At 38.0% G+C, this 25,332-nt stretch overlaps 1 protein-coding gene across 1 annotated transcript in view; it reads left to right on the top strand.

The window, feature by feature from the left end:
- Positions 1 to 210: 210 nt before the first annotated feature.
- The window catches only part of NUP62CL (nucleoporin 62 C-terminal like), a 75,700-nt gene continuing 50,578 nt past the window's right edge, over positions 211 to 25,332 (top strand). Inside the window, exon 1 of the mRNA XM_045863933.3 lies at positions 211 to 429. The gene's annotated coding sequence lies outside the window, so the exon portion shown is untranslated. The remainder of the gene's footprint in view (positions 430 to 25,332) is intronic.

Raw genomic sequence — 25,332 nt, 5'->3', positions numbered from 1 at the left:
GTCAGTTTTCGGGTCGCTGGCTGGGCTCCGAAAATAGACAGCTGAGAGCTCTGCGTCTCTCTGTTGCCTAGGTAACAATTTTGTTGCCCCCTCCACCCACCACCTCCGGGTTCCCGCTTGACTTTCCTGGCCAATCACAGAGGAGTTTCCTTTGAAACAGCACCGGAATCAACCAATCCGAGCGCGTGCCAGTCAGGGTCAATGGCCGCCCTCTCGAGTTAACTAGGTGGACCCCAGTTGAGCGTCTCTCCGTTAGCGTCACTCCAGCAGCAACCTGCCCGCGGTAGAGGCCGTTTTTTGTTTTTTTGTTTTTTGTTTTTTTCTGCTCATATTAGGCCCAGGCCCGCCTCGCCGGCCGCAAGACAGTCTCGGAGGTCCTATCCATTTACTTTGGGTCCCTGACGGCGAGCGGCGGCGGCAGACACCAAGGTAAGTTTGCGGGGTTTTCGTTTGTCCCAGTCCTCTGCAGGCTTGCTCATTACGCTTTTCCTGCACGTGAATTCCAAACCGGACAGCTGCTCCCGTGGATCCGGGACAGCCGGGGTGGAAGGATAGGCTTGGTGGCCCGGGGAATGAGGTTTTGCTGCAGCTCTGCACGCGCTCCCCACGCCCCCTCCCCTCCCCGCCCCGCGACAGCGACACGTGTTGTGGTTCCGTCCCGGCTCGGCGTCTGTGTGCGAGTGTGTGTATGTGTGTGTGTGTGTGTATGTATGTATATGTGTATATACCCGCGCACCCAGGTAAGGCGGTATCGCGCTTTTCCTCAGCCCAGCTTGTGTGTGTGGGGAGGGGGCGTGTAGGGTAGGTTAGGATCGCGCTTTTCCTTAGCTCAGCGTGTGTGTGTGTGTGTGTGTGTGTTGGATCGTGCTGCTTTTCTCAGCTCAGCGTGTGTGTGTGTGTGTGTGTGTGTGTGTGTGTGTGTGTGTTGGATCGTGCTGCTTTTCTCAGCTCAGCGTGTGTGTGTGTGTGCGCGCGCGAGGGGCGTGTTTGTGTGTAAGGTGGGATCGCGCTTCTTTTCCTCGGCTCAGCGTTTGTGTGTGTGTAGGGTTGGGATCTCACTTCTTTTCCTCTGCTGTGGGCAAGACTTCTGGGCCTGAACCCCTGGGGGGAGCATCCCTGCGGCCGCCAGAGCTACAGTCCCACTCCCAGTAACACAGAGGACCCAGTGCCCTGCTTTTCCCGCCTTGGAGTGGAGAAACGCAGACGCGCCGCCCGCTTGCCACTGCTTGGCAATCTGAGTGTCTTCACTTCACCTAGAGGTACAGTTCTGATACTGGTTTTCCGTGAATTCCGTGGTTTGGTTTTAAACAAAAGGGAAAAAAAGCGGGGGGGCTGGCTTTATAAGCATTTGGAGTTTTCGGAACTGATTAGTTGTGTTGGATAGTGGAGCCCCTAATTCATTATTTGAGTGTTGTAAGCAAAGAGAGATAGGATGGCTTTAATGGATGGTTACTTCTGGTTATCCAGGGGTTGGAATTCGATTAATGAGTTAACTAAATTGCTTTCCTTCTTTTGGCTATCGTGTTTTTCTAGCTTCCACTTTATCTGGTGAAGGCGACAGTGAAGCTTGAATCATTTGTCCATTCTACTTGTTATTACCACAGCAAACAAAAGAAATATTTAAGTTATTGGCTAAAAGTAAAGTTACTGGCTTTTTGGCCAAATTATGCCAAAAAACCCGTTATGGCTATAGATGATTAGAGTTTAAGTGTCTTAAATTTTGTTATTTCTCTAGAAATTTGTGGAACTTAAGTTCTATATGCTATGCTCTTTCTTGATTGCTTTTTTATTACTATTCTGCCTCATTGTGCATTATACTAAGTCATTAATGCCTAGCTAGTACTTTTCAGACCTTTTAGCTATGACCACAGTAAGAAAATAATTTTATGTTGTGGCCAAGTATATACATATACAATATATAATTGACAGCCATTTCACAAAAACAATACATAACTACATACAATTCACTCTGATAGTCTCCATTATATATATATTTTTAATGTAGACTGCAAACCACTAATGAATTCTCATTGACAGTTTGAAAAACACTGGCCTTCCATCTTTGGTTTTCAAACTTGTATGTGTTTAGGAATCACATAGGATGTTTGTCACTTTGGGGGAGGAAGAAAATTTTTCTCTGTCCCTCGAGATTCTTCTTGCTGGACTAAGACTTAAATTGACAGGAGGCGGATTAAGAGGAGAAAATCAAATTTAATTTTGTACATAAGGGGAATCTACAGACATGAAATTCCAGACAGGCAGAATGAGGTATTTAAGTCATCCTGAACTAAGGAGAAAAGGGGGTCTGGGATTTCAAAGGGAAGGAACACAACTCACAAGAAGATGAAAAAGAATAAATGTTTGGTAAACGAAAGTTTGCTGGGCCATTCAGAAACTGTAGGACATAGAGAGGACTTTAATCAAATAGGCTCTGCTAGGTTCTTTCTTGTCTACTATACCTAGTTCATATTATAATGTTATCTGTGGTGATAGCTCTCTTGCTGGAACAGGTCCTTTATCTAAAATCTTTTAGGCAGCTTTGGGGTGGGGGGCAGGGGGGTTCCAGTTTCTTCCTGAGTCTTTGGACTTTGTTTTCAGCTCAGCATAATCTTCATGCCAAAGTGGCTCATCTTGGGGCAGCCTGCCCTTGGCCCCTAAACTGTAAATACAGATTTCCCTGGCTCCAGGAACTGGTTCTGTGTGTCTATGGTTGGGAAGGTGGTTCATATAACATATTTGAAGTGCTTGGTAGAGTGCCAGATATACAAGTATTCAATAAATAATAATTTACTTCTTGGGAAACACATGCTATTTATTTTGGGGGATATAATTGCCTCTTCAAGGTTTGGCCTGCCCCTAGCAAGGTGGAATCCGATACTAAGCACTATTTTCCCCAGGTTTTAGGAGGTAGGAAAGTAGGGGATGAGCCCTGGATCTGAGATGAATCTTGCAGTACTTGACTTCCATGGAGGATTTTGTAAATACAGAAACTTAGGGATAGAAGAACACAGACATTATAGCATTTCAGTGATTAGTCCAGGATCACATTGTCAGTAAATGAATCTCAGAGATAGAACTCACTTAATAAAGTCTAATATTCTTGATAGCAGGTCTGATCTAGAGGCAGAAGTTGAAATAGGAAGAGAGCTTCTCTTGACTTGCAGAGGCTATAGAATTTCTGGCTTTTGACTACTGACTTGGCTTTAATGAAATGAAACTTGAGAGATCTAAAAAGTAAAAAAAAAAACCTAAAAGTTTTTGTGGGTTATAGCTATGAAAAAGGGATTTAGTTTGCCTAATTCTTGTATAATATGTAGAACAACTGTCTTAAAACACTAGTTATTTATTAAGCCAGCATTAAAATAAATTAAATAAAAGATTTTATTTATGTATTTGAGAGAGTGAACCAGTGAGAGAGCACAAGCAGGGGGAGGGGCAAGGGGAGAGGGAGAAGCAGACTCCCTGTTCAGTAGGGAGTCTGCCCACTTAGGCTTGATCCCAGGACTGCGGGATCATGACCTGAGCCAAAGGAGGGCAGATGCTTAACTGACTGAACCACCCAGGCACCCATATGTACCCATATTTTTAAATTATCTTACTGCTTGCTTATATAAGTTTTGTTCCTTTTATTTAATACTGTTCTGGGAATTTTTTCTATGTGGTTGATAGTTTTCAAAATTTTATTAGTGATAGCATCCTAATGTTCCATAGAGTGAGATGGCCATAATTTACTCAGCCTAACTAATCCAACAACAGAACATTTATTTCCAGTAATTCCATGTTATCAGTAACATGGCATACTTCTCTGCAAGTCAAGAGAAGCTCTCTTCCTATTTCAACTTCTGCCTCTAGATCTGACCTGCTATCAAGAATATTAGACTTCATTAAGTGAGTTCTATCTCTGAGATCCATTTACTGACAATGTGATCCTGGACTAATCACTGAAATGCTATAATGTCTGTGTTCTTCTATCCCTAAGTTTCTGTATTTACAAAATCCTCCATGGAAGTCAAGTACTGCAAGATTCATCTCAGATCCAGGGCTCATCCCCTACTTTCCTACCTCCTAAAACCTGGGGAAAATAGTGCTTAGTATCGGATTCCACCTTGCTAGGGGCAGGCCAAACCTTGAAGAGGCAATTATATCCCCCAAAATAAATAGCATGTGTTTCCCAAGAAGTAAATTATTATTTATTGAATACTTGTATATCTGGCACTCTACCAAGCACTTCAAATATGTTATATGAACCACCTTCCCATGTAAAGTTTGAGTTATTTAAAATCATTTATATAACTTTTACCTTCCATTAAACTCAAGAGGAATCCTAACAGGAAGGCCAGGGATCTGGACCTGAGATGCTAGTTTTTGGCCCCAATTAGATGTATGAATTTACCCATCTTAAGTTTCTGTTGCTAGAGCAGCAGTTATCAACCATGATATCTATTGTACATGTGAATTAGACTGAATGTATTTTTTGAGTAGTAAGTATAGAAATTTTCAAATGATTTACTTTAAAAGATATATGAATCATAGCAGATTCAAGCAGATTCAAGTGCCATAATAACACTCATGCTGATTAGCTTTCTTTATGAACATCTTTTCCAAAGATTATATGAGTGTGTATTCATTTGTAATTAAAAATTTTTTTATAAAGGAGCCAATTAAGATGACTGGGAGAATAAAAGCTATAATTGGCCTTTATTAGCACATCTCCCTTTTCAAAGTGCACATATTGTCTTATTTTCTGTCATTCTAAACATTAACTAGTCCTTTTTAAAATTGTATTTCAGACAAAAGTACAGAGACTATTCTACACCATCATCCACATACCTACCAAAGATTTAATGGTTGTTAACATTTTTCCATATTTTCTTTAGGTATTGTTTTTTAAAGAACTAAAACATTATATAGCTAACTCTTTATACCCCTTCCCAGTCTCATTTCTTTCCGATCCCAGAGATAATTGTTCTTCTGAAGTTATGTATTTTTCCAATCTATGTTAAGTGTGTTCAAATATAAATGGCCATAAATGATTTGTAATCGATTCTTTTTTTTTTTTAAAGATTTTATTTATTTATTTGACAGAGACAGAGACAGCGAGAGCAGGAACACAAACAGGGGGAGTGGGAGAGGGAGAAGCAGGCTTCCTGCTGCGCTGGGAGCCCAATGTGGGACTCGATCCCAGGACCCTGGGATCATGACCTGAGCCGAAGGCAGTCGCTTAACCAACTGAGCCACCCAGGCGGGCGCCCTGTAATCGATTCTTTTTTAAAAGAGATTTTATTTATTTATTTGAGAGATAGAGCGCACAAGCAGGGGGAGCGGCAGGCAGAGGGAGAGGGAGAAGTAGGCTCCCCACTGAGCAGAGAAGCCAACATGGGACTCGATCCCAGGACCCTGGGGTGATGACCTGAGCTGAAGGCAGACTCTTAACCCACTGAGTCACCCAGGCGCCCCTGATTTGTAATCTATTATTTCGTATGCCCTTTAACATTTCCATCAACAGTGTTCCATACTTGTCTTCTCAACTTACTTTTCTGCAACTTTTTTGGGTCACCATTGTTTTTGAGATTTATCCAAATTGCTAAATATAGATAAAGTTTGCTGTCTTTTATTGCTGTATTCCATCATGTAACTATGCCACTTTAAAAAAAATCTCCATTCCCCTATTGTTGTTGGACATTTAGGTTGTTTCAAGTATACAAATATTCAGATAAGCCATACAAATACTGTATAGTTCTAATATGAAGTTCCTAGAAAAGGCAAGCTCAAGAGACAGAAAATAAAATAGAGGTCACCAGGGGCTGTGGGAGTGGGGAAAGGGGAGTTATTTTTCAGTGCCACACTCTGGCATTGAGAAGGATTTGTAAATGGATAGTGGTGATAGTTGAACAATGTTGTGAACATACTTAATGCCACTGAACTGTATGCTTAAAATGGTTAAAATGGTAAATTTTTACATTATGTATATTTTACCACAATCAAAAATGACAAACCTAAGAATTGTGCTTATTTTTCAAAAGCATATAATTGATTGCCTTGTTTTTTGTGGAGTGAAGCACTGAGAGAAGTGAGTTTTATTTTTTAAAATGAACTTTAATTGGGATGCCTGGGTGGCTTAGTCGGTTAAGCATCTGCCTTTGGCTCCAGTCATGATCCCGGGGTCCTGGGATCAAGTCCCATGTGGGGCTCCTTGCTCAGTGGGGAGCCTGCTTCTCCCTCTCCCTCTGCCACTTACCCTGCTTGTGTTCTCTCTCTCTGTCAAATAAATAATAAATAAAATCTTTTAAAAAATGAACTTTAATTAAGTTATATTAGCCAGATCTATTTTTCTTTGTAAAATGATAGTTTTTGAAATTTTTAAATGACTGCTATTACTTGCACACTTGTATAAGGTTTTTATGCATACTGTGTTTCAGAAGTCTCTGGGGTTTTTTGGTTTGTTTTTTGCTCTACTTCTCCAGTGTTTTGGGGAGATGGGTATGCCTTTGAGGCTTTTTTTTTTTTTGCATTTGAATGCCATTCCTCTGTTTCTTTGACTAGTTCTCTCAAGTGTTTTACTTTCTTCTCTTTCTCCTCTCTCCTCCCCATAACCCTGTTCTTCCCCCTTCCTCCAATCCCTCTCCCCACCCCACTTGGTGCACTGCCCTCTTGGGTCCCTCTGCCCAGATGCCCAGTTTCCCAATAGCCATGCTTTCTCTTAGGGTCTCTACCTTCCACACCTGCCCTCTCATGAGTCTCCCTCCTGCACACACACTCCCTGCTCTCTCTTGCATCCTTCTCAGGGCTTCTAAAATTCTTCCTCTCTTGAGTCCTTCTGCCCACCCTCCCCTTTGGTTCCACCCCTGGTGTCTTCCCTTTTCTAATTTTGTAACTGCTGTAGGCATTCACTGAGAATTGAGACCTATTTCATGGCAATTTACAGACTTCCACCATGTCACACTTTTAATATTTGGCAAGTTGGTCTTAATTTTGGAATTAAAAAAAAAACCCACCTTTTTCTAGCTCTTAAAATAAGATTCTGACCTTTATAGCTTTGATACGTTATTGGATGAAGGGGGAGAAAAGCACTTAATGTGAAAGATAATTGGTAAGCTATACTGCTTAAGATGTTTAATATTAACTCACAGCTAATACACCATTTTCAGTAGCCCTGTATTTTATTGTGGCATAAAATAAAATGATCATCATTACAAGTTTGATCCATTCCTATTTCCCTAAAAATGGATGGGCTAATTTCATCTCTCCCTATCCATTGCTCTTCTGGGGACTCAAACATTTAGAATAAAACATTAGTAACTCAGTTTCTCCTTCCAGAGTTGGTATCCATTGCTATCAGTGGCAAATAAGGACCCTACTGTACTTTGAGGCTTACATTTTTCTACTTTCTGGGAGGCTTTCTTGGTGGAATGAGGGGTTTCTTCAGTGAATTTGTACTTTTCTTTGCTTTTCTGCCTCTCCTTAGTTTGATAATTAATGATATGTTTAAGAATCATATATATTATCAGAAGTTGCTATTTATAGGGATGGCTTTATAACATGACTAATCATGCCAGATCATTTAGTCATGATGTTCTTGAGAAGGTGAAGTGAATTAGTGGAACTCCATGGTTGTCAAGTAACCAGGCAGTTTAGGGAGAATGTGGCCTGCAAGGAAGAATAGTCTATTTGCTTCTGAGCAGGAGGAGACGTTTTTAACAAATTACATGGCTGAGCTTCTATGCTAGTCACTGTTTTAACAATCATTTCTTCAAATAATATCAGGGAACAATGACAAGAATGATCCCCCCAAATCATTTATACTTTATAAGATAGAAACCTCTAAACATTTGTGCTGAAATAGCTTATTACAGGTACTCAAGTTTGAACTTATTTTGCTTCTGCCATTTGAGATAAAGACTTACCTTTCTCATAATGCGTTGCTTACACTAATATTAAGATGAAGTATTGTGCCCCTTTCCTTCACTAACTAGTTGCTTGCCCTTGGGGAAGTCATCGAGTATTTCAGAGACTCAGTTTCCTCAGCTATAGAATGGAGATCAAAATACCTTTATGATTTGTTGTGGGTAATTAGAAAATAAAGAGTTCCGGATTCAATAAATGCTTTTATTCCCCCCCCCCTTCATATTACATAAGAGATTCAAGAACTTAAGTGGTAAAGGATGTGTCCTGAAATGACCTACCATAATTTGTTGATCCCTATTCAGTTTTTCTACTACCCAGAACACTCCTAGGATCAATAAATGATGATAGGTAGTACATAGAGAAGATAATCTCCATGCCGATAAGTTAGATAGATGTGTAGTAAATTTTTTGAATTCTAATTTGAAATCCGATTTATGTTCACTCTCTGGGCCAGCTATGAGAGTGCTGATATCTCTGATTTGCTGATCCTTCACTGACAGCGAGGAGAACACCAGCATCATATATTGGAAAGGTTTCATATAGCCCTTTACATTAAATTAAATCAGACAAGGTAATATATGTGGAGGGCCCTTTATAAACTTACTGTTAAAAAACATTTTGGGGATGCCTGGGTGGCTCAGGTGGTTGAGCGTCTGCCTTCGGCTCAGGTCATGATCCCAGGGTCCTGGGATCAAGCCCCACATTGGGCTCCCTGCTCAGCGGGGAGCCTGCTTCTCCCCCTCCCTCTGCTTCTCCCCCTGCTCATGTTCTCTCTCTCTCTCTGTATCTCTGTGTCTCGAATGAATAAATTAAAAAATCTTTAAAAAAACAAAACAAAACAAACCATATTGGTTACTCATTTAGTGGAACTGCCTGAATTGTTGAGATGAGCAAACTGAGGCTCCACTGCATTTAAATGACTAGTACAGTCTGATGGGCAGCAGTACTCATTGAATGGTTTTCTTCCCATCTCGTTGTTGAGGTAATTCAGTAAGTCCCATTGAGATTGGACTGTCAGGCAGGGAACATCTGCCCATTTCTAGGAATCTTTTCAGTGAGCTCTGATGATTTCTTTGGGCCTAGTGGGTTTTCTGCAGAAACCCTTTACCATCCGGTATTTCTTTCTTTGAACGTGTGTGCTTGTGTTTAAGGAATCCAAGATAGAACTGTGAGCTGGGCTCAGCATAAAAAGCTGTAGTTTTGTCAACTTTAAGCTCCTATCGTCAGGCAGTGTGGATGAAGAGAAATAGAGAGGTTGGCTGGAGGAGCTCATCAGTGACAGAGACAGCTATCTCCACTCATAGCCACCTATAGGGTGTATGGATTTGTTTTCCATTTTTTAATAAAGCAGTGATATCCAAGGGGAAACTAAAGTGTGCTAAGGTCCTAATGATGTACTATACAGTGGCTAACTGAACATAATAAAAAAAAAAAGGAGGGCATGTGATGTAATGAACAGTCCGTGTTATATACAACCGATGAATCACTGAATTCTACCTCTGAAACTACTAATACACTATATGTTAATTGAATTTAAATTAAATTAAATCCAAGAAAAAAATGGAAAAAAAAGGATAGGAGATACGGATTAATTTCAGACTATGTTAGAAAAACATGAACTTAAGTCTGTGTGTTAAAATGAAGAATTCAAGGAAAAAAACTCATATAAATTAATAGAATATGCAATTTCCAAGCATGGGAAAAGTAAAAGGAATAAAGAAAATTCCATCAATTCAAATATGTAGACAAAGATAAAAGATGTATACCATGGCAAATAAAAAACACAAAATAAGATGGAATAGGTAAGTCTAAGTGTATGGGTAGTTATAATAAACATGAATAAACTTACTCATTAAGACTCTTAGATTGGATTTAAAATTTTGCAGCTTTGCTGTTTACAGAAACTATACTTAAAATGACTCAGAAAGGTTGAAAACAAAGGGATGGAAAAAGATACATGAGGCAAATGCCAACCAAAAGAAAAATTGTAAAGCAGCATTAATGTCAGACAAAATATGATTTAAGGCAATTTAGTAATAAACAGATACTTCACACTGATGAAAGGAAGAAAATCTTCCAAGACACTACCAACCATGAACCTATGCCCGTAACAACATAATCTTGAGATATATAAAACAAAAAACAATGGGATTGTAAGGAGAAATTGACAATCCCTAATAATAAAGTGAGACTTTGTAAACACCTTTGTCAGAAAATGGTTAAGGAAAATAGATTGAAAAATGAAAAAGTATAATATGAAAGACTTAAGATCTAAATGAAACGGAAGGGAGAGAATCTTTGATGCCAAATTCTTAGTGACAAAAATGCATTTTTAGTCCAAATGTGACTCTTTTTTTTTGTTTGTTTCTCAAATTTTTTAGGTAGAAAAGATTTAAAGGTACATGCTACATTTAACAGGAAGATTCTTAAATTACTTCCAAAAGAATAGAAGGTCCACAAATGCAAGGGGACAGGAAGAAACATCCACCTTTTGATGTCTACCAGAAAAGACTCCTTTGGCCTGCAATGTGACATGGATGACAATACCTAAATCTGAAAGTGTCAATTTCTATTACAGCCTCACAACCATGGTTTGACAACAATTTTTCTGTCAACATTTATAATATTATCATATAATTATATATCATAAATATATAATACATATAACTATATATCATGTAACAGTAATATATCATTATAATATAGTTTATAAAAACATAATACTTAAAACCTCAGGAGAGTGGTACCCTTGGGAATGTAAGAGTAAATACAGCAAAAACTCTTCCTCTGCTCAAGATGCCTGTCTTCCTGTGCCTTCTAGGACTGAGTTATCACACTTGAAATGACCATTTGGGGCTTACATTTAAAAAGTTTTAAGATGTGTGTATGACTTAAAAATAAGCATGTTGCAACTAACCCATTCAGGTAAATATTGTCCTTCAGAATTACACGGGTAGATGTTCACTTACGTTCATGCCACAAATTCTACTCAAGATACCACATTTCATCCATTTTAAGAGGTACAGTTTTTCGTATTTTAACATTTCTGAAATTGAAACGAGCCTGAACGGTCGATGGTGTTTTACAATCCCTTTTGGCCAGATGGCAGTTGTGACATCATAGTTGTTCTGTATGCACATGCAATATCAAAATGTCTAGGATCAAAACTTGCCTAATGGGTGGCTTGGGTGGAAGCCCTGAGACAATGGGGGATCACCTTTAACTCCTAGAAACCAGTGGTTGTGGGGAGAGAATGGTGGAGATGGTTAACCAGATCTAGTTACTGATTATGCTGAAATGAGAGACAAAAGGATGCTAGTCTACATATTTGCAAAGCTGACTTGAAAGCACAGCTAAATGGCTTTTAGTTCTCTTAAATAGTTCTTTTGCTGTATTTAATCTTAAATTCCCAAGGATACCACTCTCCTGAGGTTTTAAGTGTTATGTTACTATAAATTATGTTAAATAGCATATTATTATATGTTATATAATATATAGTTATTAATATAGATTTATGATGTAAAGTTATATGATAATATCATAAATGTTGACCAAAAAAACTCATTGTTGTCACCAGGGTTTTTTTTTTTTTAAGATTTTATTTATTTATTGGAGAGAGAGAGCGAGCAGCCCAGGGAGAGGGAGAGGGAGCTGCAGAGGGAGAAGCAGGCTCCCTGCTGATCAGGGAGCCCAATGCAGGACTTGATCCCAGGATCCTGGGATCATGACCTGAGCTGAAGGCAAACGCTTAACTGGCTGAGCCACCCAGGCACCCACTATGGGTTTTTTTTTTTTTTTTAAGATTTTATTTATTTACTTGACAGAGAGAGAGAGAGAGAACAAGCAGAGAGAGAAGCAGGCAGGGAGAAAGGGAGAAGCAGGATCCCTGCAGGGAGCCTGATGTGGGGCTCCATCACAGGACCCTGAGATCATGACCCAAGCCAAAGGCAGATGCTTAACCAACTGAGCCACCCAGGTGCCTGGTCTTCATGGTTTTGATACTGTGTCAATAGTGCTCCTGGTGGCACAGAAGACATCAAAAAATTTGAGTTGAAAATTGGATTCTGAATAGTTTTTTCTTAAGGTATGCATGTTTGATTAAAATGTCTACATTGAAAAGAGCTCTTTCAAGAACTATAAAAAAATTTAAGTGATAAGGAATTGTGACAGGTTTTTTTTTTTTCTTACTGGTGCATAAAGTAATGGGGCTCTTGGATGAAATATTTTTTGAAACTGATTTCTTAGAATTACCTTTCAGAGCTATTGTTTAAAAAACTGATCTTTAGAGACATCCCATTTTATAAATCTTGACTTGGATAGAATTATAAGTACACAGTGATTTTCCCTTAACACTTTAAAGATATTCCATCATCTTCTAACATTTGTTGTTGCTAATGAAGAGCCTTCTGTCAAACTGGTTGTTACTCCTTATTGGGTAAATCTGGTTTTTTTCTCTCTGGCAATGTTCAGATTTTCTTCTCTATATTTAATATTCTAGTATTTCAATATATTGCATATAAAGGCTGTGCTTTTGTGTGTGTGTGTGTGTGTGTGTGTGTGTGTGTGTGTGTGTGGTGGGGAGGGGTTGCCGGCTTGCACTTGGTGGCCTTTTTAACCTGAGGACTCATTTTTCTTCGGTTCTAGCAAGCTCCTTTATTAACTCTTTCAGTATTGTCTCTGCCATTCTATTTTTTTTCCTTCTGATATTCTTTCTGGATATATATTGAAGCTCTTCTTTTGTTTTCTTTTAATTCTCTCATTTTTCAGGTCTATAGACTGCTTACTTAGATGTTTTATAATTCGTGTCTATGAGTTAATTCTCTGGGGGCTTTTTCTGACCTTGTGGGACCTAGGAAGTGGAGGAGGCACCTCTGTTGTATAATGTCCTGAGCAACCTACTTGGGCCCTGAAGGTTTCAGCAGTTCCTAATCAGTTCTTATGTTAGCCTTTTAGCTTGAAGTTTCTACTCCATAAAGATAAATGGAATTTGAGCCGTCTATGCCTATCTTCTTTACCAGCTTGGGATTCCTGCATGTTTCCATCGCCTTTTCCATTCTCTTGTAGATCTTTCCCAGATTTAAGCTTCACAAGGCCTCTGCTGATGGAGGAGCCTTACCCTGTGGCCTCAAATCGTACCCATAACCCAGCATATTTCCAGCTGTTAAGGCACATACCTCATTCAGGTCTCCCCCCCCTGGGCTAAGCAGCTTCAGATTCTGCTTATAGATATGAATTCCTTCTCTCTCTGGCCCCAGAAAAATTGTCTTCTATCTTCAAAAACTCTGCTTTGTACTTTTAAAGATGTTTTTATGAAGTACTTTTTAACTGATACTTCTAGGAGTTTGGAGTACAAGAGAGTGATTCCAGTGTGGCTTCTGTCCACCATCTTGAATCAAAGGGCTCATTGAGATTTCTAAAGTTTGTTTTCTTACATTCCTCTCTTACCCACATTTAGGGTCTGGAGTCTTAAGTGGGTTTCATTTTGGAGGAATTGGTACCCCTTCAGGTGGGTTCACTTTTGGCTCTGCAAAGACAATAGCCACCACTTCAGCTACCGGGTTTACATTCTCTACCCCCGGTGCAGGAGGGTTTAAGTTTGGGATTCCACCCCAACTGGTTATAAATAAGTACCTCTTCTACTGGCCTGTCATCATTCAGTAACGCAGCTCCCGCTCCACAGAGTAAAGGATTCAGCTTTGGAATGCCAGTTGTATCAATCCTGCCCCAGAAGGAACTGGGTTTTCTGTAGGGTAAGAGCAGTACCTTTGATTCTTTTAGTGGTGACAAAGGTAATCATCTCTCAAAGACAAACTTGCCATTTAGAGAATGGAAAGGCTAAAGAAATGGTATGGCATTTCTAAGTCAACTGTTTGGAATTATGCCGTTCATTCCCAAGATAGTCTTACAAATTGAAGCCATCTGAGCTTTAAGGCACAAGGCACACTGAATTCTGATCTGTGATTTCCCTTCATTTTATGTGAGCCATGGAAGGTACTCACTGAATTTTGGACATAGATCATCTTGAAATCAGGCTACTTGCTTATTAAATCTCTTTCTCTCTCTCTCTATCTCGTGACATTTTTATCTACTGATCATTGTAATGACCTTGAATATACATTCTTCCCTCCTACATTTCAGAATTTTAGAGGGAGCACTCTTTTCATGCCTTTTTATGTAAATCCAGATGGATCCAGCCATTTCTTTTGGTAGCACCTGTTGGTCCAATGAAAGCTGGAGTATTTCCTCTAGAGTTCTCCCTGATTCTGTTAGTTATCTAATAACTTGTAATATTTGGTCATCTTTCCTTCTGTATTGAGATGAAAACCTGTAGAACAGAATCTCATAAACTGCTCATATTTAAAACTTCATCTGGCGGGAGCTACATTATCTAGCTGCCATTTAACGTGTCAGAGAACTATTATATTGATTTGTTTTTCCTTTTTCTATTTAGAATAAATGCACCAAAATTACACTTGTGCAACACTTGCTCTCACACAACCTTCAGTGATTACAGGGGCTTTGGGGCTGGGTACCAAGCAATGTCGCATCGCACTGGGTGATAGCATCCAGCCTTTTGCTTTTGGCTCTGCTATTCAGTCTGCAACTGCCGCAGGTTTGTCTTTCATCAGTGGAAGTACACCTCAGACTGGGAGGGCCAGTTTCAATGCTGTCTCTGCAGTGGAGAATGCAGCTCAACCAATAGCACTTGCAGGATTACCCCTCACTCCTGCTACTCAGCGTCTGGTGGCACAGTTACCACACAACCAATTGTTCCTTTCAGCCTTGGTGGATGGCCCACACAGGTAAGGTTGGAACTCTGCTCTCCAGCGGAGAAGCACAGCATTCAAGACTGATTTTGAGATTCTTTTTTGGATTGCTTCAAATCCAAATATGACTCACTTCTCTTGCCGGAGTTTAATGTTATTGATCAATGTGATAGAAATTAAGTCCAAACTGCTCCTTCTGGTGTTGCAGTTTTAGGTTTCGAACCAAAGAATGTTTGTTTTGGAAAAAGTTACAACCTTCTGAGAACCCAGCAGTGGAGACAAATCTTCATTTAGTAATGCAAGTTATACTGAAATGTTTTGATCAGTTGTTTAATGCTTGTGTTTAGCACATATATTCTTACTCACAGTCTGTTCATATGTTCTGTTTTCTGTTTTGAAAATAAAACTTACGAAATGAAATTTATCAGGAGGTACAATAGAACAGGAAAGTATCTTTGGGGGTGATGTAAAATTTTAGAGAATATTAATAATGCGGTAAGTCACTTATATGGCATGGCTGGGGAATGGTAAAATATTTTGGCTGGTAGAAACAGCTTACATGTGTGGGTTACCAGTTTCCAAATAATTAAGATTCAGTAAAATACATTTAACCTATATTGAACATTAATGAGAAGGCATTTAGGATCTTGCTTAACCAAAATGCAGTTAGTAAGGAGTTCTGGTTTTATAAGCCATATAAACTCGGTTTTAGTTTAGATGCCTCAGCTATTTTAGAACTTGGGAAATGCACTGAGATATTAATACATTTTATTTTATAGTGCATTTTATTAAATTAGATATTCATAGTAATAATTTCAGAGCTTTTGGAAACAACCAAAATGAAAAAAAATATTTTTAAAGTTATATAGAACTAACTTAGTTATAATTCATGGTAGTGATAATACCAATTTCGACTGGTTGGTATAGCAGTGTAGGACATAAAGAGATGAAGTGGAACATTGAAATAATTATGATGCTAAAATATTTGGTCACTACCTTGCGGGGACATCATTTTAATTGTATAAAAATGAATTTTTGGTGTTAGAAATAATACATATCTGTTATTTAAAACATCTAGGAAATAAATGTTTGAGTCTTGGCTCTGTTCATTATTAGTTCTGTGACCTTGGGCAAGTTATTTTAACCTCTCAGTGATTGGTTTGCTCATCTCTAAGCCCACTCAGCGCTTACCTCATAGGGTTGTTGTGGGGATTCGATAAGTTAATGTAGGTGAAATGCCTAGAACCTTGTCTAACATGTAATAGGCACTCATAGGTAGCTATCGTTGTTTTTATGAGAATGTACATTTCCCTACAGTGTTACATATGTTGGATATTATCCTTTTTGTGTGTTTGTTTTTTAATTTGATAGCTTAACAGTGGAAATACTATCAGCATTATCTTGATGTACATTTCTTTAATTACTAATAAGATGACTCCTTTTCAAATTATTTATTGAGTAATTGTATTTGTGTGTGTGTGTGTGTGTGTTTGAGAGAGAGAATTGAATAAATTCCTTGTTTGTATCTTTTGCTCAGTTTTCTAATATGGTATTTATCTTTTTCTTGTTGATAATGCAGTTACAGTATCTTAACCCTTTGATATTTGTACAAGAAGTATTTTTCCCAGTTTACATTTAATTTTTTTAAGTTTTATGGATATTAAAAGATCCTAATTTTTTTATTAAACTTTTTATTTTGACATAATTGTAGATTCTCATGCAGTTGTAAGTAGAGATTCCATATACCCTTTGCCCATTTTCTCCTAGTGGTAACATATCACAGCCAGGATGTTGATATGGATAGTCAAGGTATAGACTAGTCCTATCTCTACAGGGATCCTTCATTTTGCCCTTTCAGAGCAACTGTTCCTATAATTTTGTCATTTCAAAAATGTTTAATAAATGGAATCATACAATATGAGATATTTTAGGAATGGCTGTTTTTAACTCAGCATAATTTTCCATAGATTCATCCAGATTGTTGTGTGTATCAGTTGTTTGTTTTATTGATGCATAGTATTCCATGGTATGGATGTACTGCAGTTTATGTAACTGTTTGCCCATGGATGGATATTTGTGTTGTTTCTACTTTTTGGCTATTATGAATAAAGCTGCTCTGAACATTTATGTACAGGTTTTTTGTGAACATAAGTCTTCATTTCTCTTGGATAAGTGCCCAGGAGTACAATTGCTGGATCGTATGGTAGTTGTATATTCAGTCTTATAAGAAACTGCCAAACTGTCTTCCAGAATGGCTGTACCATTTTACATACCCATCAGCAAGTATGTGTGATCCAGTTTCTCTGCTCTTCATATCATTTGGTATTATCACTATTTTTCATTTTAGGTATTCTTGCAAATAGTGATATCATATTGTGGTTTTTATTTATATTTCCCTAAGGGCTAATGATGTCGAACATCTTTTCCTGTGCTTATTTGTCATCTGAATATCCAATCTGTTCATGTCATTTAGAGTCTGAGAAAAAAAGCATTAAAAAATAGTAATGTATTATATGGGTCCTTTTCACATAGGGACTTGGGAAATGTCAGTGAATAATAGGGTTTTACAAAAGACAGAAGTGCTGATCAACTGGGATTTTTTTTTCTCTTATTGTTAGATTTACACCTAAGTATTTCTCTTTTTTATTTATTTTTATTTTTTTAATTATTATTTTTTAATATATATTTTTAAAGATTTTATTTATTTATTTGAGAGAGAGGATGAGAGGAGAGAGAGAGCACATGAGAAGAGGGGGGAGGGTCAGAGGGAGAAGCAGACTCCCCGCTGAGCAGGGAGCCCGATGCGGGACTCGATCCCGGGACTCCAGGATCATGACCTGAGCCGAAGGCAGTCGCTTAACCAACTGAGCCACCCAGGCGCCCGTATTTCTCTTTTTTAAAGTGATTGTAAATGGTACTGTATTTTTAATTTCATATTCACTTGTTTATTGCTAGTATGTAGAAATACAATTGATTTTGTATGTTTATCTTGTATTCTGTGACCTTGCTGAACTCATTTATTCTAGGAGGGTTTTTTTTTTTTTGTAGATTTCTTAGGATTTTCTACACAGTCATGTCATCTGAAAATAGAACAGTTTCATTTCTTCCTTTCCAATCTAGATTTTTTCCCTTGCTTTAATGCAGTAGCTAGCAGTTCTAGTACTATATTGGATAAGAGTGATGAGAGCAGGCATCCTTCCTTTTTCCCAATCTTAGGGAGAAACATTTAGTTTCTCATTAAGTATGATGTTATCTGTAGTTTTTTATAGATGTCCTTTATCAAGTTGAAGATGTTCCCATTTATTTCTAGTTTTTTTGAGACTTTTACCATAACTGGGTGTTGAATTTTGTAAAAGCTTTTTCTTCATTAGTTGATATGGTCATGTGGATCACATTGATTGAATTTTCAAATATACCAACCTTGCACCCCTAGAATAAATCCAATTTAGTCATGTTCTGTATGCCTTTTATACATTGCTCAATTCTATTTGCTTATATTTTGTTTGATTTTTTTAAATTTTTTCATTCATATTCATAAGAGATATTGGCCTGCAGTTTTTCTTTTATATATTGTCTGTCTGGTTTTGATCAGGGTATGATACTGGTTTCATAAATTAAGTTGGGAAGTGTTTCTCCTGTTTTATTTTCTGAAAGAAATTCTTCTTTAAACATTTGGTAGAATTCTCCAGTGAAACCATCTGGACCGGGAGATTTGCTTTTTAGGAGTTTTAAAATTATGAATAAATTCCTTAAGTTATAGGGTTACTCAAATTACCTATTTCGTATTGGTGACTTGTGGTAGTTTGTATGTTTTGAGTTGGACCATTTCTTTGAAATTATCAAATTTGTGGGCATAGTATTATTCTTTTGATGTCTACATGGTGTGTCATGATATCCTGTTTCATTACTGATATTGGTAATTGTATCTTCTCTGTTTTCTTTTTCAATCTTAGTAGAGGTTTGTTAATTTTATTGATGTTTCAAGAATCAACTCTTTGTATTATTGATTTTTTTCTATTTTTGTTTTCCATTTCATTGATTTTTACTTTATTATTTTCTTTCTTCTGCTTGCTTTGGGTTTATTTTGCTCTTTTACTAGGTTTTCAGGTGGGAGCTTGGATGATTGATTAGAAACTTTTCTTCTATTTTTAATTTTTAAAATTGAGATATAATTGACCTTATTAGTTTCAGGTGTACAACATAATGATTTGATATCTGTATATATTATGAAATGATCACCACAATATGTCTAGTTAACATCCATCACCACACATAGTTACAATTTTTTTTCTTGTGATGAGAACTTTCAAGATTTATTTACTCTCTTAGCAACTTTCAAATATACAGTACAGTATTAAATAGTCACCATGCTGTACATGTTCTTTTCTAATGTGTACATTTACTGCTATAAATTTCCCTGCCAGCACTGCTTTAACTACATCCCACAAATTATGGTATAATGCATTTTCATTTTCGTTCAATTCAATGTATTTTTTTAAATTTTTGTTGAGACTTCCTCTTTGACCCATGGGTTATTTCAGTGTGTGTTTAGTTTCCCAATGTTTGGAGATTTTCCTGTTGTTTTTTGTTTTTGATTTCTGATTCCATTCCATTGTAGTTCAAGAATATACTAAATCATTTTTAGCCTTTTAAATTAGTTGAAATTTGTTTTATGGACCAGAATAAGGTCTATCTTGGTATATCTTCCAGGGGCACTTGAAAAGAATGTGTACTCTGCTTTGTTGGGTGAAGTGTTCTATAAAGGCTAATTGTATTCTGATGGTTAATGGTTTTGATGAGTTCTATATCCTTGTTGATTTTCTGTCTAGTTGTTCTATCAATTGGTAAGAGAGGGGTGTTGGAGTCTCTAACTGGAATAGTGGATTTGTCTATTTCTCCTTTCACTTTTGTCAATTTTTGATTCACATATTTTGAAGCTCTGTTCAGTCCTTATATATGACTGCTAAGACTTATTGGGGGATTGGCCCTTTATGTAATATCATTATGTAATATGTCCCTATTTGGTAATTTTTTTTGCTCTGAAGTCTACTTTGTCTGATAATAATATATCCATTCCTTCTTAATGTTGTATAGTATTTTTTCCATCTTTTTATTCTCAACCTGCCTCTATTATTATTATTATTTTTTTAAAGATTATTTATTTATTTGAGAGAGAGAGAATGAGAGACAGAGCGCAGGAGAGGGAGGAGGGTCAGAGGGAGAAGCAGACTCCCTGCCGAGCAGGGAGCCCGATGCGGGACTTGATCCCGGGACTCCAGGATCATGACCTGAGCCGAAGGCAGTCGCTTAACCAACTGAGCCACCCAGGCACCCCTCTATCATTATTTTTGAAGTGAGTTTCTTATAGACAACATACAGTTGGATCATGGTTTTTTAATACCCTCTGTCACTCTCACTTTTAATTGGATTATTTAGACCATTAACATTTTCTGTAATTATTGCTATGTTAGGGCTTAAGTCTGCCATTTTATTTTTTGTTTATATTTTTCATTCTTCTGTTTTGTTTCCTGCCTTCCTATTGATTACCTGAACATGTTTTAGAATTCCATTTTGGTTTAACTATAGTATTTTTGAGATTACCTCTTTGTATAGCTTTTAGTGGTTGCTCTAAGTATTATATATATATATATATATATATATATGCATATATATATATATATGCATATATATGTAATATAACATATATAGGATAGTATATATATAATAGTTTACTTGTCATTTTACCTGTTTTTGTGAGGTATAGAAACCTTTCCCAGGGTGCCTGGGTGGCTCGGTTGGTTAAGTGTCTGACTCTCTTGATCTCAGTGTTGTGAGTTCAAGCCCTGCATTGGGCTCCACTCAGGGCTTGGTGGAGCCTACTTAAAAAAAAAAAAAAAAAAGAAACCTTTCTCCCTGTATGTCCCTTAACCCACCCTTATTTATAATGTAATTGTCTTAAAATATTCTGTCTGCATACATTTAGAACCACATCAGGCTGGGTTATAATTTTTGCTTCTACCATTAAACAGAATTTTAAAAACTTAAGACAAACAGGAAAACCTATTGTATTTACCCACATTTTTTGCTCTTCTATTTGTTGTTTCTTCCTTCCTGAAGTTCCAAGATTCCTTCTTTTGTCATTCCCTTTCTGTTGAGAGAACTTCCTTTAGCTGCTCATTTAAGGTGGTCTGTTTGCAACACATTCTGAGTTTTCCTTTTCAATATCTTAATTTCCTCTTCATTCCTGAAGGATATTTTCACTAGCTATAGGATTCTGGATTGGCATTTCTTTTCTTTCAGCACCTGAAAAATATGGTGATACTTCCTTTTTGCCTCCATGGTTTCTGATGAGAAATCTGTCAATTAAATAGTTTTTTCCCTGGGTGCCTGCGTGGCTCAGATGGTTAAGCGTCTGCCTTCGGCTCAGGTCATGATCCCGGGGTCCTGGGATCGAGTCCCACGTCGGGCTCCCGGCTCAGCGGGGAGCCTGCTTCTCCCTCTGACCCTCTCCCCTCTCATGCTGTTTCTCTCTCGCTCTCTCTCTCTAAAAAAAAATGGATAAAATCTTTAAAAAAAAATAGTTTTTTCCCTTATAAGTTAGATGCTGTTTTATCTTTAGTTTTCAGAATTTTAGTTATTACATATGTCTTGGTGTAGACTTCTATTGTTCTATCATCCATTTCACTGATTCTTGTCTGTCTGCTCTATTCTGCTCTTGAATCCTTCCACTTAGCTTTGTGTTTTGGTTATTGTCTTTTTCAGTTCTCAAATTTCCATTTGGTTCTTTATATCTTCTATTTCTTTGCTGAGGTTTTCTTTTCATTTCTTTTTCTATTTTTTTTCTGGTAAGACTATTTTTTCATGTGTTTCAAGCATGTTTATAATTTCTTACTGATGCATTTTTATCGTGGATGCTTTCAAATCTTTGTCAGTTAATTCTAATGTTTCTGTCATCTTGGTATTGTCATTTTTCACTCAGTTTGAGACCTTCCTGGTTCTTGGTAGGATGAGTGTTTAATTGAAACCTGGACATTTTCTTATTATAGTATGAGACTCTGAATCTGATATAAGCCTTTTTTTTCTTTTTTTTTTTTAAAGATTTTATTTATTTATTTATTTATTTGAGAGAAAGAGAGAGAGACAGAGAAGCAGCATGAGAGTGGAGAGGGTCAGAGGGAGAAGCAGGCTCCCCACTGAGCAGGGAGCCCAATGTGGGACTCGATCCCAGGACTCCGGGAACATGACCTGAGCCAAAGGCAGTTGCTTAACTAACTGAGCCACCCAGGTGCCCCAACCTTTTTTTTTTCTTTAGCTGATCTTATTTGACATTGCTCTAGCAGGGGAAGAAAGGTGTGCTGCTTCGTTACCCTAAGGTAGGAGTAGAACTTCATTTTCCCTCTTGGTCTCCATTGCTACCCAAGGCAAGGGTCTCCTAGTTACTGGTGGGCAAGGGTGGAAGTTCCTGCTCCCAATGTGGTTTCCAGTGTCACTGTAAGGAGAGGGTTCATAAACTGCTGGCAGGGATGAAAAACCTGGCTCCCTACTTGAACTTCTCTGATACCACTTCGGTGGGGGTATTAGGACACCTCATTACAGTCTCACATGGGTAGAAGTTCAGGCTTCTTGCTTAGTGTTTAGTGCTTAGTAGGTAGAAATGAGACCATAGTTTTTTGTTGTGGTCTTTGGTTGTACTAGAGTGGTTATTGTCTAAAAGTTTTCTTTCCTATTAGTCTGTCCCTGTCCTTGTCTTTTGTCTACAGAGCAGACTTTTGTTGGGGCCTTTATGGGAAGGGTCTATATCCATTGGTATTTCTGGGTTACTAGCATATTCAACCACAAGCCCGGGAAATACAAAGCAAAAAGAAAACCTGTGGACCCACCACCGTATCATTCCTTGGGTCTCAAGATCCCTATGTGGTTTGCCTTCTTCTCACCACTTTTCAGGGTCTTCTTAGGTTTGTTTTATATATAATGTTTTAGTTGAATAAGGGTTTTATTTGAATAAGGAAAAGTGCATGTATCCCATTTTCCTGGAAGTCCTTAATTTAATTTTTATATTATCACATCTCTTATTCTGAGTTTCCCTCTCTCTGGACAAATAGTCCTTTTCCATCTCAAGATTCTTAATTCTTTTTGTACTTCTATTATGGTTTATATTTTTAGGAATCATTTTTTTCTAAATGATTAGTGAGTAAAACCCTTATATTTCATTAAATAGCCATTCTTTTTCTATTGATTTGAGATGCTGCCTTCCACATACAACAAATTATTATATATGATTAGTTCTGCTTCTGGACTTCCTATTCTGTTCTATTGATCTGCCCTTTATTGTTCTAATATCACCATCTTAGTTATTGTAGCATGCCCCACTATCTTGTAGTATAGGACCACCTTTCCCAATCCTATTAAAAAAAATCATGGTTATTTTCTAGGGCCAACAATTTATTAAAATAGTTGGCGGGGTGCCTGGGTGGCTCAGTCAGTTAATTGTCTGACTTTGGCTCAGGTCATGATCTCAGGGTCCTGGGACTGAGCCCCACGTTGGGCTCCCCACTCAGCGGGGAGTCTGCTTGTCCCTCTGCCCCTGCCCACCCACCCCGCTCATGTCTCTCAAATAAATAAATAAATAAATAAAATCTTCAAAATAGTTGGCATTTTCTTATGTTCTTAAACATCAAGGAATTAAGGCTGATTTGGGTATCCTTCTAGCACTGGTTGGAGAAAATTATATTGAAACCTTCCTCTAGTCCAGTGGTTCTCAACTGGAGATGATTTTGCCCCCTCTCCTAGAGGATATTTGGCAATGTCTGAAGACATTTGTCGTTGTTGAGACTGGGGACATACTACTGGCACCTAGTGGGTAGAGGCCGGGGATGCTGCTTTTGACCTTGAAAATAAAACAGCCAGTTATTTTGCTAGCAGAATGGGTTTGTTTGAATAGCAGAGCAATTGCAATTTGGGACAAGCAAGCTGTGGCAAAGCCTCAGGCAAGTCTGGAGAACAAAAGAGAAGAAAGCTCTTTTATAGAGGAAAGGAGGGAGTTGGGAGGGGCTGTTGTAAACAAAAAGTCCATTGGAGTAAATTGGGAGTTTGAAATGTAGTGGCTTTTCATTGGCTGAGTTGTGACAGTGTCTCATTGGCCGGGCTGTTGCTGAGCCAGGAGAAAATCTTCTTCCTGCTGGGGTAGTAAAATAGTTTTGTTTTTGTTTTTGTTTTGTTTTCCTTTTGGGCCTGCAGAAGGCTGCAACAAGTGGTATGGTGTGAGAGCTCCCCCTTCTGGCCTCCCAACCCCATTTTAAATGGTTTCCTTTATTCAGTTTCCCACGGCAAAATAACCTGCAGTGCACATAAAAGAAAACCTTGTGTCCCCTACATTCAATACTTCTGACACCAAATATGGGGGTTTCTTCCCACACCAACCAGTTCTCTAACCCTGGACACCAGCTGGTTTCAGCTTCCTACATTCAGTTATGATGCTCATTACCTGGAGTTACCACAGACCACACGTTTTAAGGGCTCAGTCCCACAAGACTATCTACTGCTTCAGTTACCAATTGTGAGTCCCAGGTTGTCACTTGTACTTCTGACCAACTGCTTAGAAGTTGGGGGTTCCCATGACCCCCTCCTTGGGCCAATAATTTGCTAGAACAGCTCAGAGAACTCTGGAAAACACTTTACTTACAATTACTGGTCTATTATAAATGATACAACTTAGGAACAACCAAATGGAAGAGATGCATAGGGCAAGGTTTGGTGGAATGGCCCAGATCTTCCATGTCTTCTCCAGGCATGGTCACCCTTTTAGCACCTCCATGTGTTCACCAACCCAGAAGTTCTCCAAACCCCTTCATTTAGGGTATTGATGGAGGTTCTATTATGTAGGCATGATTGATTAAATCATCGGCCAATGGTAATTGAACTCAATCTTCAGCCCCTCCCATTTCCAGAGGTCAGAGGGTGGGGTAAAAGTTCTAACCCTGTAATCACTTGGTTGGTCCCTCTGGTAACCAGTGCTCATTTTTAAGGGCTCTTTAAATTTCACATTATTAACATAAATCAGGTGTGGTTGTTAAGGGCTTGTTATAAATGATCAGAGGCTCCTTTCACCTTTATTGCTCCTGGAGCTATTTCAGGAACTGGGGACAAAAACCAAAAATTATAACAAAAGATGTCCCTAACACTTCTATCACTTTAGGAAATTACAAGGGTTTCAGGATTTGTCCAGGAAAGGGGACACAGACCAAATATGCATTTCTTATTATATCTCAGCATGGGCTAGTCCTCCACAACAAAGAATTACCTGGCCCCAAATGTTGAAAAACCCTGCTCTAGTTCTATGATTAGGAAAACAACACTCTTAAATCCTTTCTTATTTAAGAGTAAGACTCCTTTAACTTAAAAGCAATCATATTAAATGGCATTTGCTTCCTTGGTTACCTCTGCATATGTGATTTAAGGTCAGGCCCTGAAATTATGCCAGTACCCTAGACAAATGATGAGGATTTTTAAAATATGGGCATAAATCAAGTGCAAATTCAATTAGCACTAGTGAAGAAGTTTCGATAATATGGCCAGTTATAAATACAAAAATCAATAGTGTTCCCATGTTTAAGCAATAGTAGTTGGTAAATATATATAATGGAAAAAGGTCCCATTAACA

The sequence above is a fragment of the Mirounga angustirostris genome, unplaced genomic scaffold (assembly GCF_029215605.1).
Source record: "Mirounga angustirostris isolate CCGP_5_RB_7025 unplaced genomic scaffold, mMirAng1.0.hap1 SCAF_11, whole genome shotgun sequence".
Classification (NCBI taxonomy): Eukaryota; Metazoa; Chordata; class Mammalia; order Carnivora; family Phocidae; genus Mirounga; species Mirounga angustirostris.
This window is presented reverse-complemented; position numbering and strand designations above follow the sequence as displayed.